General features: G+C 42.7%; 1 protein-coding gene across 7 annotated transcripts in view; it reads left to right on the forward strand.

Annotated features, from left to right (window-relative positions):
- The window catches only part of col19a1 (collagen type XIX alpha 1 chain), a 346,509-nt gene that overhangs the window by 187,775 nt on the left and 143,754 nt on the right, over positions 1-14,980 (forward strand). The window lies entirely within an intron of this gene.

The raw sequence follows: 14,980 nt of genomic DNA on the forward strand, positions 1-14,980 counted from the left end.
GAAATAATGAGAACAGTGCAGATACGTTCTTATGCAGAGATCTGAGTTGGTTGTATATCAAGATGCCGTTAATAAAACTCATAGTAGTTTCTGAGATTTGGGTTAGGATGATGAAGAGAATACATGTCTAATGTACTAAATGCACAAAAATTATTTCTTGCTGTAAGCATCACAAGTATGTAAAATACATGACAAACAATAAGTATAAATTAAGTTACCATACTATAGGAAATATATAATAAATATTATAGGATAAATAAAGATTTACAGTTAATGCAGATAAAAGGCAAACAGACCTTTGGTAGTTCTGGAATAGTGTTCTGTTTCAGATGAGGTTCAAGAGCCTGATTGCTGTGAGGGGGGGTGGGGGGGGGGGAAGAAAACTATTCTTAAACTGAGAGATGCTGGTTTTCTGCCTGAAGGTAGCAGCAGGAAGAGATTGCAACCAGGGTAATAGGAATTCTTCATGTCAGCCACCTTCTTGAGCCAGCACCTCAAAAAGATGTCTTCAATGGATCCATGTGACTGGAGGTTGGTGCATGGACCTGGCTTTCCCACTCCCTGCAGCCTTCTGCATTCCTGGTGCCCTTTATGCAACCAGTCAGTATACAGTGCACCTGAGGAAATTTAACAGAATATTCAATGACATGCGATTTATCGACTGTTTATGTTGTGGTTCCCTTGTTGTTTGATTACTGTCAGATGAACAAAGCTGACCATATTGGACTGCTGAACACATTGTGGGAGGGTGCCATCTTTCTTGTTAAAAGAGCCCAGGAGAAAATCTTGGGATCATATGTTTAGAAATTAGGATGTTTTGTTGATTTGAAGACATGGACAGTTCTAACTAAAGCACTAGCAATGGTATGTTCAAAAATTTTGAATTATTGTCATTTTACAAATTCTGTTTGTCAAATTATATCTGATACAGTGAGAAGAGTTCAAGATTCAATTTACTGTCGTGTACATGAGAGAGACAAAACTATTTTCTTTGTTTGCTCTGCAAAGGTTCTCCCATAAGCAATCTAATAGATCAACTTTAACATTTGCACAGATATATAAACAATAAGTACAAGAACAACTTTACAAAGGTACAGAGTTACAATGAAAAAGAAATCAATTCTGAGAAAGCAAGTGAAGCTTATGGGATTCAGGAGCCAGGTGGTGGCATGAAAATTCACACTCTTGAACCTTCTCCCCAGTGGAATGAAGGAGAAGAGAGTGTGTCCAGGGTGTGATGAATCCTTCACTATATTGTTTGCCTTTCCTAAACAGTGGGAGATGTAGATGAAGTCCTTGGAGGGGAGAAAGGTTTGCATGATATTTTAAGCTGCATTTACTACCTTACACATTATCTGGTCTTGAGCAGAGCAAGTATGCTTTTAATTATGCATCTCTCGAAGTTAATGGGGGACATGCTGATCTTCCTTAGTTTTCTAAGAAAAACATTGATGCTTTTTTTTTTAGATTATCTCATCAAAATGGTTGGTCCAGGTCTAGACAATGGAAATGTTTTCCCCTTCAAACTTGAAGCTAACTATTCTTTCCACTTTGGTTCCCTTCACGTGGACAAGGTGTGGTCTCTGCCTCTCTCCTGATGCAATGATCATCTCCTTGAACTTAGTGGTGTTTAGAGAGAGATTGTTACCTCAGCATTATGGCAATGAAATTTGTTGCCTTTGTGACAGACTATTTAGAAGTGGCTTGGGAGGAATTGCTAGATCAGGATGCACACAAACATTTTAAAACACAGAATATTTTCAGGACTTTTGCAGAATACTTTTTTCAGAGGAGCACAAAGTAGCAACATTTAGCAGCTTTCCTGGGAGAGCAAGTGATCTTTGCAGGCAAGCAGAACAGTTTTGCTCTCAGAGAGGGAGGGTGTGAAACAGAGAAAGAGGAGACAGAAATCAGTTCCAAAGGTCAAAGCTGGAAAACCTTTGGAAGACTGGTCAAAGGAGAAGGCTGGCTGTCTGAAAGGTGACCTGAAAGAAGGAGGATCATCTGGAGAACCCTGAAGGGGGAAAGTTTTGTCAGCAAAACTGATTGGAAAGGAATCAGTTGCAGATGTCCTGGAAAAGGAATCCCTCTCTGAAAACCAGCAAGAACCCTCCTGAGTGGTAACCATTTGCCTGTTAAGCACCAAAGACTGGGGAACTTTGTTAATGCTAACTCTGTGCACAGTACAAGAATTGTCTGCAACCTATGAGATTGGACTGTGATCCAAATAACTTTTATAATCTTAAATATACATTATACACACCTGCGCTTAGCATTGGAGGGGGGATTAAGTAGGTTAGGTAGGTTAAGTATGTAGGTTAAGTAATAAGTTAAAGTTTAATTCTGTTTTCTTGTTCAAATATAATTAAAAACTACTTTTGTTTAAGTAACCCTGTGTTGTAGTGCATATCTATTGTTGTTGGTTTTTGGACTCCATAACACCTTCCTTTTGGCACAATTCCGAGTTTTCACAATCTCAGAAGGTAAGGCCTTTGATTTTAAGGTAGGAAGAATTAATGGAGAGAGCTAGGGCAGTTGAGTGCTCTGAGTTCAGGATGTGGAAAATCTGGGACAGAACAACTCTCCCTGATGACTACACCTGCATGAGGTGCATCCAGCTGCAGCTATTGGGAATCTGTGTTAGGAAGCTAGAGCTGGATGAACTCTGGATCATTCGGGAGGCAAAGATAGTTAAAGAGAGGAGCTTCGGGGAGGCAGTCAGCCTTCCAAGGCAGGAAACAGGTAACTGGGTGACTGTTAGGAGATGGAAGGGGGAAAGGCAGATAGTGCAAAGCACCCCTGTGGCCATTCCCCTCAACAACCAGGGACAACTTTAAGCCATTTGGACCAATTGCTCCCAATTGGGCCCTGCACTAGGATAAATACAGACTCAAACCTTATATCCAGGATCATTGGGACCGGGCACCTGCCATTGTTCAGAATCGTCAGGATTTCAGAATCATTTTGATTTTGGTCCCTTTAAGCCCACCCCCGAGTCACACTGCCATCTCCCCCCGCCCTGCCTGCACAAGTTGCGCTACCATCTCTCTCCCACCCCCCCCCGCCCACACGAGTTGACCTGCCCTCTCTCTCTTCCCACTCCCCATTACTGTACCAGTGCCAGGGGAAAGTCCCCTTTTCGGTTTCCCTGCACTGGTGCTTCTACAGCAGTTTCAGCTGCATGGTGGATTATGGGTAGTGATGACGGCCATTGACCTTGGCTGTGAACCTGGGACTACGCAAAAAAAAATTCTAATTGGGCCCCACAGCTCCCAAGGCCAGCCCTGTCAACCACAAGTATACTGTTTTAGGTACTGTTGGGGAGGGGGGGCAGGGGGCAAGAAAGATCTATCAGGGACAAGTCGAGGTGGTCACTTCTCTGTCACAGAGGTTTCCTTCCCCCCCCCCCACCCAGTTCAGAAGGGAAGGGGGAGAAGAGGAGAGCTATGGTAACTGGGGACACATTGGTTAGGAGAGCAGGAAGGAGGTTTGGTGAACAAGATCAAGGCTCCTGGATGGTACGTTACTTCCCAGGTGCCAGGGTCAGGGATAGCTCTGATCGAATTCACAGCATTCTGGAGGGGGAGGGCGAGCAGCCAAATGTTATGGTTCATGTGGGGACTGATGATATAGATAGGAGTTGGGATGAGGTCCTCTTTGGCTTGGCTTCGTGGACAAAGATTTATGGAGGGGTAAATGTCCATATCAGCTGCAGGCTCGTTTGTGGCTGACAAGTCCGATGCGGGACAGGCAGACACAGTTGCAGCGGTTGCAGGGGAAAATTGGTTGGTTGGGGTTGGGTGTTGGGTTTTTCCTCTTTTGTCAGTGAGGTGGGCTCTGCGGTCTTCTTCAAAGGAGGTTGCTGCCCGCCGAACTGTGAGGTAGCATGATGCACGGTTGGAGGCGATATCAGCCCACTGGTGGTGGTCAATGTGGCAGGCACCAAGAGATTTCTTTAGGCAGTCCTTGTACCTCTTCTTTGGTGCACCTCTGACACGATGGCCAGTGGAGAGCTCGCCATATAACATGATCTTGGGGAGGCGATGGTCCTCCATTCTGGAGTTGGATCTTCAACAGCGTGGATTCGATGCTGTCAGTCTCTGCCATCTCGAGTACTTCGATGTTAGGGATGAAGTCGCTCCAATGAATGTTGAGGATGGAGCGGAGACAACACTGGTGGAAGCGTTCTAGGAGCCGTAGGTGATGCCAGTACAGGACCCATGATTAGGAGCCGAACAGGAGTGTGGGTATGACAATGGCTCTGTATACGCTAATCTTTGTGAGTTTTTTCAGTTGGTTGTTTTTCCAGACTCTTTTGTGTAGTCTTCCAAAGGCGCTATTTGCCTTGGCGAGTCTGTTGTCTATCTCGTTGTCGATCCTCGCATCCGATGAAATGGTGCAGCCGAGATAGGTAAACTGGTTGACTGTTTTGAGTTTTGTGTGCCCGATGGAGATGTGGGTGGGGGGGGGGGGGCTAAAGAGGGAATAAAGGGAATTAAGAAAGAAGTTAAAAAGCAGGACCTCAAGGGTGATAATCACAGGATTACTGATTGTGCTATGCACCATAGAGGGTAGGAACAAGGAGTTGGGCAGATGAATGTGTGGCTGAAGAGTTGATACCAAGGGAGGGGTTCAGATTTCTGGATCATTGGGATCTCTTCTGGGAAGGTCTGACCTGATGGGCTGAACCTGAACTGGATGGGGACCAACATCCTGGCGGTCAGGTTTGCTATAGCTGTTGGGGAGGGTTTAAACTAGTTTGGCAGGGAAGTGGGAATCCGAATGTGAGCGCAGAGATTCGGGTAGAAGGACAAAAGCCTAATGCTATGCATTCTGAGTGGCGAGTAAGGACAGGCAAGGGATAAAACATAAATGTAGCCAGTTAGAGGGGTTGTAATGTGTCCTATTTCAGTGATAAGAGTATTGGGAATAAAGGGGATGAACTTTGACCATGATTAGTACGTGGAATTTTGTTGTGGCCATTACTGAAACATGGCTGGAAGAAGGGCAAGATTGTCTGATGCAGGTGTACTACCAATCAACCACAATTGGACAAAGAATCGTGATGAATAGGTTTTAATCACCTTAAAGTGTCAGTACAGTTTGCATGTTGTTGGCCTGGTTCCAAGGCAGGTCCTGAGGGAGGGATTTGAGCATAACAGCCTTTATTGGAATATCTGGGAGGGAGGAATTATAGGCTCAGGAGGCAGGCCAGCCCATGCAGCACAGACATACATCTATGCACATAGTGGTAACACCACATTCACCTTTTTTAAGAGGTGGGGTGTTGTGGTTTAGTGCTTGTTGCAGTTCCAAAGTCCCTTAAAAATTCAGCCTGTTCGGCTACTGTGGCCAGCTGTTGGTTCCCAGGCAGTGTCTTGTGCAACAGGCTCTACCTCCGGTGGCTGAGGAGATGTTGGTACCATGGTGCTGTTTTGGGTCGTTTGGATTTGGGGTGTGAAATCGGGTGCCAATAATGGAGCCCGGTTAGTCAGAGTTACCAGGGGAGGGGCTTGGCTGGTTGGTTGAGGAGTCTCCTACATGCCCCAGGTCCCAGATGGAAAGGGTGCCCTGTTGACCATCCATGTAGGCGTATTGGGGGTTGACATTGAGGAGGTGGACCTTCTCGACTGGAGGGTCTTTTTTGTGGTGTCTGATGTGCCTTTGGAGCAGCTCAGGCCCAGGGTTCATCATCTGAGACGGAAGTATACTTCCGGATGCCGATTTCCTCGGGAAGGAAAAGAGTCTTTTATGTAGTGTTGCATTTGTGGCCATACAGAGAAGGGAGTGTGTTGTGGAGGGCATTCCCACTGGGAGGTGGGTAGTCCTTTTGATTTAAGAGCTAAGAGAACCGCCCTCCAAACGGTGGCATTTTCCCTCTCTACCTGCCTGTTCCCCTGGGGGTTATAGCCCGTGGTCCTCATGGCTATGCCCTTGGCCAACGAGTACTGGTGCAGCTCCTCATTCATAAATGAGGACCCTCAGTCACTATGGCTATAGCAGGGGTATCTGAAGTGAGCAAAGATGCTGTATTGTACTTTTATGCCCATGGTCATATCCAGGCAGGGGATGGCAAAGGGGAAAATGGTGTATATCATTTTGGAAGTATACCTTCTAATCATCCACGATGTTGGTGGATGGGAGGGGTCCCTTAAAGTCCATACTCAGCCACTCAAAGGAGCGGGTGGCTTTGATAAGGTGGGTTTTGTCCAGCCAGTAGAACTGGGGTTTGCACTTGGCGCAGACTGGGCAGTTGCATGTTAACTCCCTGATGCCTTCAACCGAGTAGGGAAGGTTGTGGACTCTTAAAAAAGTGGTAGAGCCTGGTGAATCTGGGGTGACAGAGGTTGTTGTGGAGGACTTGGAAGTGATCCAGTTAGGCTCGTTGAGCTTCCCGGCTGGTACAAAATCTTGTAGTTGAAGGTGGATACCTCAATTTCCACCTCAGGATCTTGTAATTCTTAACTTTTCCCTGCTGTTTGTTGTTGTTTTTTTGAAAACTTTATTTATAATCAATAATAGATAATACATGTAAAATACAATATAGTACATATTTTATCCCATAACACCCCTCTCCCCATCAACATTCCAACCCAAAAAGAAGAAAAAAGAAAGAAAGAAATGGAGGAGAATAGTTAAAATAGTACATTTACATGTGTCGTGGTTGGGGACCACACCACTCATACGTAGAAAAATATTTCAAGAATTAGTACACATCCAATCCATATACGGACTCCAAACTCTCACAAAAAAATTATTATTATTTCACAGATTATACATTATCTTCTCTAAAGGAATACATGATCTCATCTCCATATGCCATCATTGAATATTCAACTGGATATCATTTTTCCAAGTAACTGCTAAACATTTCCAAGCTACTGCAAAAACCATCCTCAGAAAAGCAATCTGAGATTTATCCAATTTCAATTCTAAACACAATGATTTAATGTCACTCAATAAAAATATTGTAGGGCCTAGATTAATTTTAAACATAACTTCCAGAAATTCTTTAATTTTATTCCAAAAAAGTTTAACTGTCTCACATAACCAAACCGAATGTAAGAAAGTTCCTACTTCCTTATGACATCTAAAACACAAATCTGAACTGATATACTTAAACCTCTTAAATTTCTCAGGGGTTAAATACAATTGATGAATAAAATTATAATGAACTAATCTATATCACACATTCACAATCTTGGTCACACTGACTTCACATATTGATATCCAATCTTCCAAGGGGATATCTCCCAAATCTCTCTCCCATTTCACTCTTGCTTTATCTACATCTAGCTTAAAGGATTAGCCTGCAATAAATTATACATATTTGATATAAATCCCTTTCTAGTTCCATCAGTAATTAAAATCTCAAATTTAGATTTTCTCAGAAGACACAAAGTAGTTCCAAAATTTTCTAACAATAAATTTTGATAATAAGTTTTTTTTTTAAAGTACTCAAAGGTACATTATACTCTCTCATTCACTGAAAGGAAATAAAATGTCCTGCTTCATAACAATTTTCTACTAATTTCACTTCTTTTTGTTCCAATAATCTCAATAATTGATTATTAACCATAAATGGTAAAAGTTTATTTTGAAATAAAGGCGTCTTCACTGAAACTCTTCCTTCTGTACCAAGCTGTTCATTTTTATTCATCCATAACTCAAGCAAATGCTTCAACACCGGTAGATTATAACTACGTAATAACTGAGAATTCCATCAATAAATAAATTGGTCCATCCTCTTTTCACCAATTTGATCTAATTCAATAGTTGCCCAAATCAAAGGAGTATCGACTTGAAACATTCTGTTTATAATGTTAACTGTTGTAATGAGACTCTCACCATTTTACCTTTCCACAAAAACTTTCTTATTAAAGAAATAATATCTTTAAAAAAATTATAAACTATCTTACATGGAAAAGATTGGAACAAGTACTGAAAAACATTCATCTTTATACATTTGACCCTTCCTGTTAATGTTATGGGTAGATCCTTCATCTATTTAAATCAGCCCGGGTGAATTAAGTTCTCTGTGCTGCCAGTGTCAAATAAACAGTTTGTAGGGTGGTCATTTACCTTGACGTTCATCATAGCTTTGGCCTGTTGGTGTGGGCTGTTTTGCTTAAAGATGATGGAGGCAAGTGTGTGGTTGCTGCCTGAGTCACTACTGTTTTGGTTAAGGGGCGCTCACCAAGGTAGCTGCCCCATGTCGCACATGAGGTGCTATCCTGTGCCGCTGGAAGTGGAGCTGTAAATGGTGCTGCTCTGCCTTGTCATCCCCAGGGTCCTGTCAATCAGTCCCCAGCCACGGGAAGTGACGTCTGAGGTGGAGCCGGAAGTGGGGCAGTCCAAGGTGGCGACAGCTGTTGGCCACACTGAGGGAAGGTTGGGACCTACACACTTTCACGAAGTGCCCTTTCTTCCTGCAAGCAGAGCATGTGGCACTTTGGGCTGGGCAGCTCTTCCGGGGTTCCTTCCTGTGCCTGCAGAAGTAGAATCGTAGGCGCTCAATAGTGGGGGCAGTGATGTGGGACCCTGCATCCCTAGATGGCAGTGTCTGCATTCCCCATGTGGCGGCCACGTTACCTGAAGAGAATGCTTCGGCACTTCATTACACTGTCTCCAGCAATTTAGCCAAGACCACTACTTCCTGCAGGCTCCAATTGCCCTTTTCTAGGAGCCTCTGTCTGATGTAGTCAGAGCTGAACCTGGCCATGAACACACCCCATATTAGACCTTCGAGGTGGGCAGCCACAGAGACTTCTTGGCAGTCACAGGCTTGCCCCAGCTGCCACAGTATCTGCATGTATTCATCAATTGACTCACCCGGCGCTTGTTTTCAGCTGCTCAGGAGGAATCATGTGTATATAACATCTGCCAGGGTCTGGTAATGTTTCTGCAGGAACTCCATCATAGTAGCAAAGGCTCTTATCGCTTGCAAAACCCGATGACCAACTTAAGCAAAGAGCACTTCCCTCTTGTCTTCTTCACTCCATAAATCATTGCGCCTTATGGATGCATTAAGGCAGTACACCTACTGGTCAAATTTAGTCGAGACTTCCAGATCCTTGGGGGTCAGTGTCTAATCTATCCACCCGTTCCACCTGAACAATGGTCTAAAATTAAGATGATTAAAATTTACTACCAATCAACCACAATCAGACAGATAATCATGATTAGTAGGCTTTAATCACCTTAAAGTGTCAGCACAGCTTGCATGTTGCTGGCCTGGTTCCATGTTTGGGTGTAACAGCCTTTGTGGGAATATCTGGGAGGGAGGAGTCACAGGTCTGTACACATAGTCATAGCACCACAGCAGTTACCAGAGTTTAGATGTTTTAAAAAATAATAGGGTGGGAAGTAGAAAATAGAGGGGGGGGGGGTAGCATTACTGATCAGGGATAGTATCACAGATGTAAAAAGGGAGGACGCTGCAGAGGGAGTGTCAACTGAGTCAGTGTAAGTGAAAATCAGAAATAGGTGGGGAGCTATCACAGTACTGGGAGTAGTCTATAGGGCCCCAAGTGGCCCTCAAAACACTGAGGTGCAGATAAGCAAGCAGATTTTGGAATGCAGCAGGAAATACAGGGTTGTAGTTCTGGGTGATTTTGACATCCCTAATATTGATTGGCACCTCATGACTGCAAGAGAGATAGACGGGGCTGAATTTGTAGGTGCGTTCAAGATGGATTCCTGACACACTATGTGGACTGGCCAATGAGAAGAGAGGCCACACTGGATCTGGTTTTGGGGAATGAACCAGGTCAAATGGCAATCTCTTGGTGGGGGAGCATTTTAGTGAGAGTGACCACAACTCCCTTAGCTTCAGCATAGCTATGAAAAAGGATAAAAACTGTCAAAATGGGGAAGGGCAAATTATGAAGGGATGAGGCAGGAACTAGTGAGAATAAATTGGAATCAGATGTTTAAGGGTAAAATCACAGAAGTGGAGGAGGTTGAGGGACCACTTGTGCAGAGTTCAAGATAGGTTTGTCCCACTAGGACAAGGAAAAGGGATCTGTGGCTGTTGAAACAGGACAGGCAACTAGTCAAAAGGAAGAAGGAAGCGAACATTAGATATAGGAAGCAGGAAACAGGAGGACATCATGAGAAGTATATGGTAGCCAGGAAGGAGCCTACGAAAGGACTTAGGAGAGCTGAAAGGGGGCATAAGAAAGCCTTGGCATTAGCATTAAGGAGAACCCAAAAGAGTTCTATGCAAATATGAAGAACAAAATTATGATGGGAATGAAGGTGGAACTGCTAAAGGATAAAGAATGCAACATGTGCCTGGCGGCAGAGGAGGATGGGAGGTCCTAAATGAATACTTTGCATTAATATTCACAAGAGAAAAGGACCTTGATCATGGTGAGTTCAAAATTGAATGGGCCTTTATGCTAAATAATGTGGAGATGAAGGAAATGGATCTTCTTTAAAAATATTAAGATTGCTAAGTCCCCAAGGGTGGATGTGAAATACCCCAGGCTGCTGTGGGAAGTGAGAGAAGAGATAGCTGGGGCAGTAGCTATGATCTTTGAATGATCTTTGGCTGCAGGAGAGGTGCCGGAGGATTGGAGAATGGTAATAGGGAGAATCCTGGGAATTACATACCAGTGAATCTTACATCAATTGTGTGCAAACTAATGGAAAGGATTCTGAAGGATCGGATCTACAAGTATTAGGAAAAGAACAGTATACTCAAGGATAGTCAGCATGGCTTTGTGAAGGGAAGGTCATGCCTCACAAATCTGAGTTTTTGAGGAGGTAATAAAAGAAATTGATGAGGTAGGGTGGTAGATGTGGTCTATATGGATTTTAGAAAGGCATTTGACAAGGTCCTCCATGAGAAACTCATCCAGAAAGTCATGAGGCATGGGATCAGTGGAACCTTGATTGTGTTGATTTTTTTAAAATGGCTTGTAGGAAGAAAGCAAAGAGTAGTAATGGAAGGAAAATATATTCCTGGAGGTCAGTGAACAGTGCAGTGCTGCAAGGATCTGTTCTGGGACCCCTGTTCTTCATGATTTTTATCAATTACTTGGATAAAGAGGTGGAAGGATGGGTCAGTGATGACATGAAGGTTGGAGGAGTTGTGGATGGAGCTGAAAGTTGTAGAAGTTAACAAGAGGATATAGACAGGATGCAGATTTGGGCAGAAATGTAGTAGATTGATTTCAATCCAGATAAGTATGAGTTGATGCATTTTGGAAGGATTAACCAGAAGGCTGAGTACAGGGTTAATGGTCGGTTACTTAAAAGTGTAGATGAACAGAGGGACTTTGGGGTTCAAATCCATACATCTCTCAAGGTTGCTGCACAGGTTGATGAGATGTTTAAGAAGGCCTATGGGATGTTGGGCTTCATTAATAGAGGGATTGAATTCAGGAGTAGAGAGGTCATGTTTTAACTCTACAAATCTCTGGTGAGACCTCTCTTAGAATATCGTGTTCAGTTCTGGTCACCTCATTATAGGAATGATGTGGAAGCTATGGAGAGGTTGCAGAGAAAATTGTTGCCTGGATTGGAAAACAAGTCTTATGAGACAAGGTAAGCAGAGGTGTGACTTTTCTCTTTGGAGCGTAGAAGGATGAGAGGAGACTTGATAGAGGTCTACAATTTTATGAGAGATATAGATAGGGTGGAGAGAAAGCGCCTGTTTCCCAGGGCAGGATCAGCAAACACCAAAGAACATGTATACAAATTTAAGGGAGAGAAGTTTAGGGGAGACATCAGAGGTGTCCTTGCCTGAAATCGGCCACTATCATCCCACTGCCAAAGAGGAATGTCATCAGTAGCCTCGAAGACTACCATCCAGTAGCACTTACACCGGTCATCATGAAGTGCTTCAAGAGGCTGGTCTTGCATCATCTAAAAGCCAGCCTCACACCTACCTTTGATCCATATCAATTTGCCTCCACTGCTCTTCACACTGCTCTAATCCACCTTGAACACCAGGGGAGCTATGTGAGGATCCTTTTTTATAGACTTCAGTTCTGCCTTTAACACCATCATCCCAAGCAAACTGGTTACAAAACTTGCTAAATTAGGATTTTCCAAATCTATTTGTCTCTGGATTAAGGACTTTTTAACAAACCACCCCCAGACTGTTAAAATTGGCACTCATCTCTTCTCTACCCTTTTACTCAGTACTGCCTCCCTTCAAGGGTGTGTATTGAGCCCCATCCTCTATTCTCTTTATACCCATGATTGTGTCTCCATGTATTCTACCATCACCAGCATCGTTTGTGGACAACACAACAGTGGTTGGACTTGTATCAAGAGAAGAAACAGGTTACCGGTGCCATCACAGTAGTTAAAAGGCACCACAATGACTCCATGTCCTGGGGATTCTTAAGAAAGTCAAACTGCAGGAAAAATTGCTGGTATCCTTTTATTGCTACTCCATCACGAGTATGCTGGCCTACTGCATTCCAACATGGTTTTTCAGCAGCTCGATAACAGAACTTCAGAGGGTCATCAGTACGGCCTAGAAGATTATTGGCTGTTCACTGCCCTCTTTGGAGGATTTATTCACCTCTCGCTGCCTTAGTAGAGCAGCCAAAATCCAGAAAGACCTTTACCATCCTAGTTATCATCTGTGTGATCTGCTCCCCTGCAGGAAACATTTTAGATCCATTAAATCATGGATAAATAGACTTAAAAACAGTTTTTACCCCAGAGCCATACATGAGTTGAATATTGTCCAACATTGAATTTTGTATTGTTTTATAGTGTAGTTGTTTTTATATTTTGTTTGTTTGATGTATGTGTGCATCATCAGGATGTGCCCTCAATTTTGATGAACTTGTGCAATGACAATAAAGGTCATCATATCTTGGGGGGTAAGTTTTTTTTACACAGAGTTGTGGGTGCCTGGAATGCCTTGTCAGGGATGGTGGTGGAGGGTGAAATATTGGGGGGGAGTTAAGAGACTCTTAGATACATGGATGAAAGAAAAATAGAGAGTTATGGGGTAGGGAGGGTTTAGTCCTTATTTTTAGGTTGGCACAACATCGAGGGCCAAAGGGCCTATACTGTGGTGTATTGTTCGAAGACAAAAAAAAAGTAGGCTCACAATTGTAACTGAAATCTCAGAAAGCAAAGTAGGCTCCACATCTTTACAAATTGAAATTTTCTATCTTTAATGTTCTATCTAATTTTCTCCATGCTTAAATAAGACATTACATCATGTAACCACTGTGCATGAGTAGGTGAAGAATCATCCTTCCATTTTAGTAAAATTGCTCATCTGGTCATCAGCATTGTAAAAGCTAATACTTTACCGAGTTGCAGATAGAGCTATATCTGGCTCACACGAAAAACCAAACAGAGCAATTAAAGGACAAGACTCTATTTTGATTTTTAAAATCATGGATGAAGTTTGGAAAATGTCTTTCCAATAACCCTCAATATTTGGGCATTCCCAAAACACGTGGATCAGTAAAGTTTCAAAATGAAAGAGAAAGCAAAATGGAATTAAATGGCAATCTCCCTTAGAAATAATTGGTTGGTTAGGGTGTTGGGAGGGAGAGGGGGAGGTTGTGTTCGTTCTGTGGTTCAGAGGATGTTAGAATAAGGGTGTTTTACTATCTATCTGATCTTCCTCAAGTGGAATTAAGTTCTACCCCACACACACACTAACAATTCTCATGTTACAACTGAGACATTTTGCTCATGAATTGAAGACCCAGTCAGCTGAACCACAGAATAGAGATTTCTGAAAATATTCTATTTATTTAAAAAACCTTGATGCATATATTCAAAAACATATGCAATTCATAGATAAAACTTGAAAAAAAAACCATTCATGGTATATTTATACAAACTAACCCCCTGTAGAACAAGTTGTCAGCTGAATTGGTGAATTTGGACAGGTACGTGGATTGAAGGGTAATGGAGGGCTATGGTTACAGTCAATAGGGCTAAGAGAAGAATAGTTCAGCAAAGACTTGAAGGGCCAAAAGCCCTGTTCCTGTGTTGTATTGTTCTTTGGTTCTATCATTTTATCTTCCAAGCTACTCTTTTGACTTTGGGTAACATCCCCAAAGATGTAAAGGCAATTAAAATTATCCTGTAATATTGCTAGAATATAATTTCCGCACCAGTCTCTGTTTCAGGAAATACCATATGTATTTTATGAAATGTTAGCCTCCTTGAATAAATTAATGTGACATATGATGTAAGAATATGAATTTAAGAACATGTTGTTGAGAAAAATGTTGAACAAATACAAAGGTATTTCCATTTAACTTTCCTACTCTTGCTCTCATAGAGTGTGGTGCAGTATTCCAATTTAGATAATTTGGCTCTGCTTGCCACCACCAAGATTGTTTTCCAGGGAACATGCGACTGGGTTTCAGGTAGTCACATTTTCTTGTGATATCCTCCAAAATTGGTTATGGTAGCAGTAACAATGGAATTGCTTGCTCCTGCAAATGAACACTTGTCACGTATTTGCCCCATCATCTTCACTGACTTTGGAAGGTGAGTGATGGGGAAGCACCAGCAAAACAGCAAAAAGAATTGTTTGAATGGAGAGGGGAATCGCCAGTGTTATTTTGCTGATTTGTGCCCAACTTCCAGTATGGACTGCCGATGGAAGGCTGGTAAGTCCATTGCATCGCATCTGAGGTGTCTTGTAATATGTGGTTCACATGTACTTTTTGGTGAAATTCCTTTGCCACAAGACTGGTGTTCAACACAAAGACTGACTCAAAATTTTAAGATGTAGTTAGGTGTTTGGAGGTACAATCTAGCTAGGGCTCCTGCCAATCACTCAATTTCAGAAGGGAGCCAGAAGAAAACACAACAATAAGCCATGTTTCCGTGTTTGCTTTTAGTGGGGTCAGTGCAGAAAATTGGGGAAATTCCTAATGGAAATTGCTGATAGGAATTTTGTATTCTTTCCTAAAACAGTCAAGGTGTTGGAAGTAATTAATTCAGCACTGCAATCGATTCCACTCACATCTGCAGG

The sequence above is a fragment of the Narcine bancroftii genome, chromosome 6 (assembly GCF_036971445.1).
Source record: "Narcine bancroftii isolate sNarBan1 chromosome 6, sNarBan1.hap1, whole genome shotgun sequence".
Taxonomy (NCBI): domain Eukaryota; kingdom Metazoa; phylum Chordata; class Chondrichthyes; order Torpediniformes; family Narcinidae; genus Narcine; species Narcine bancroftii.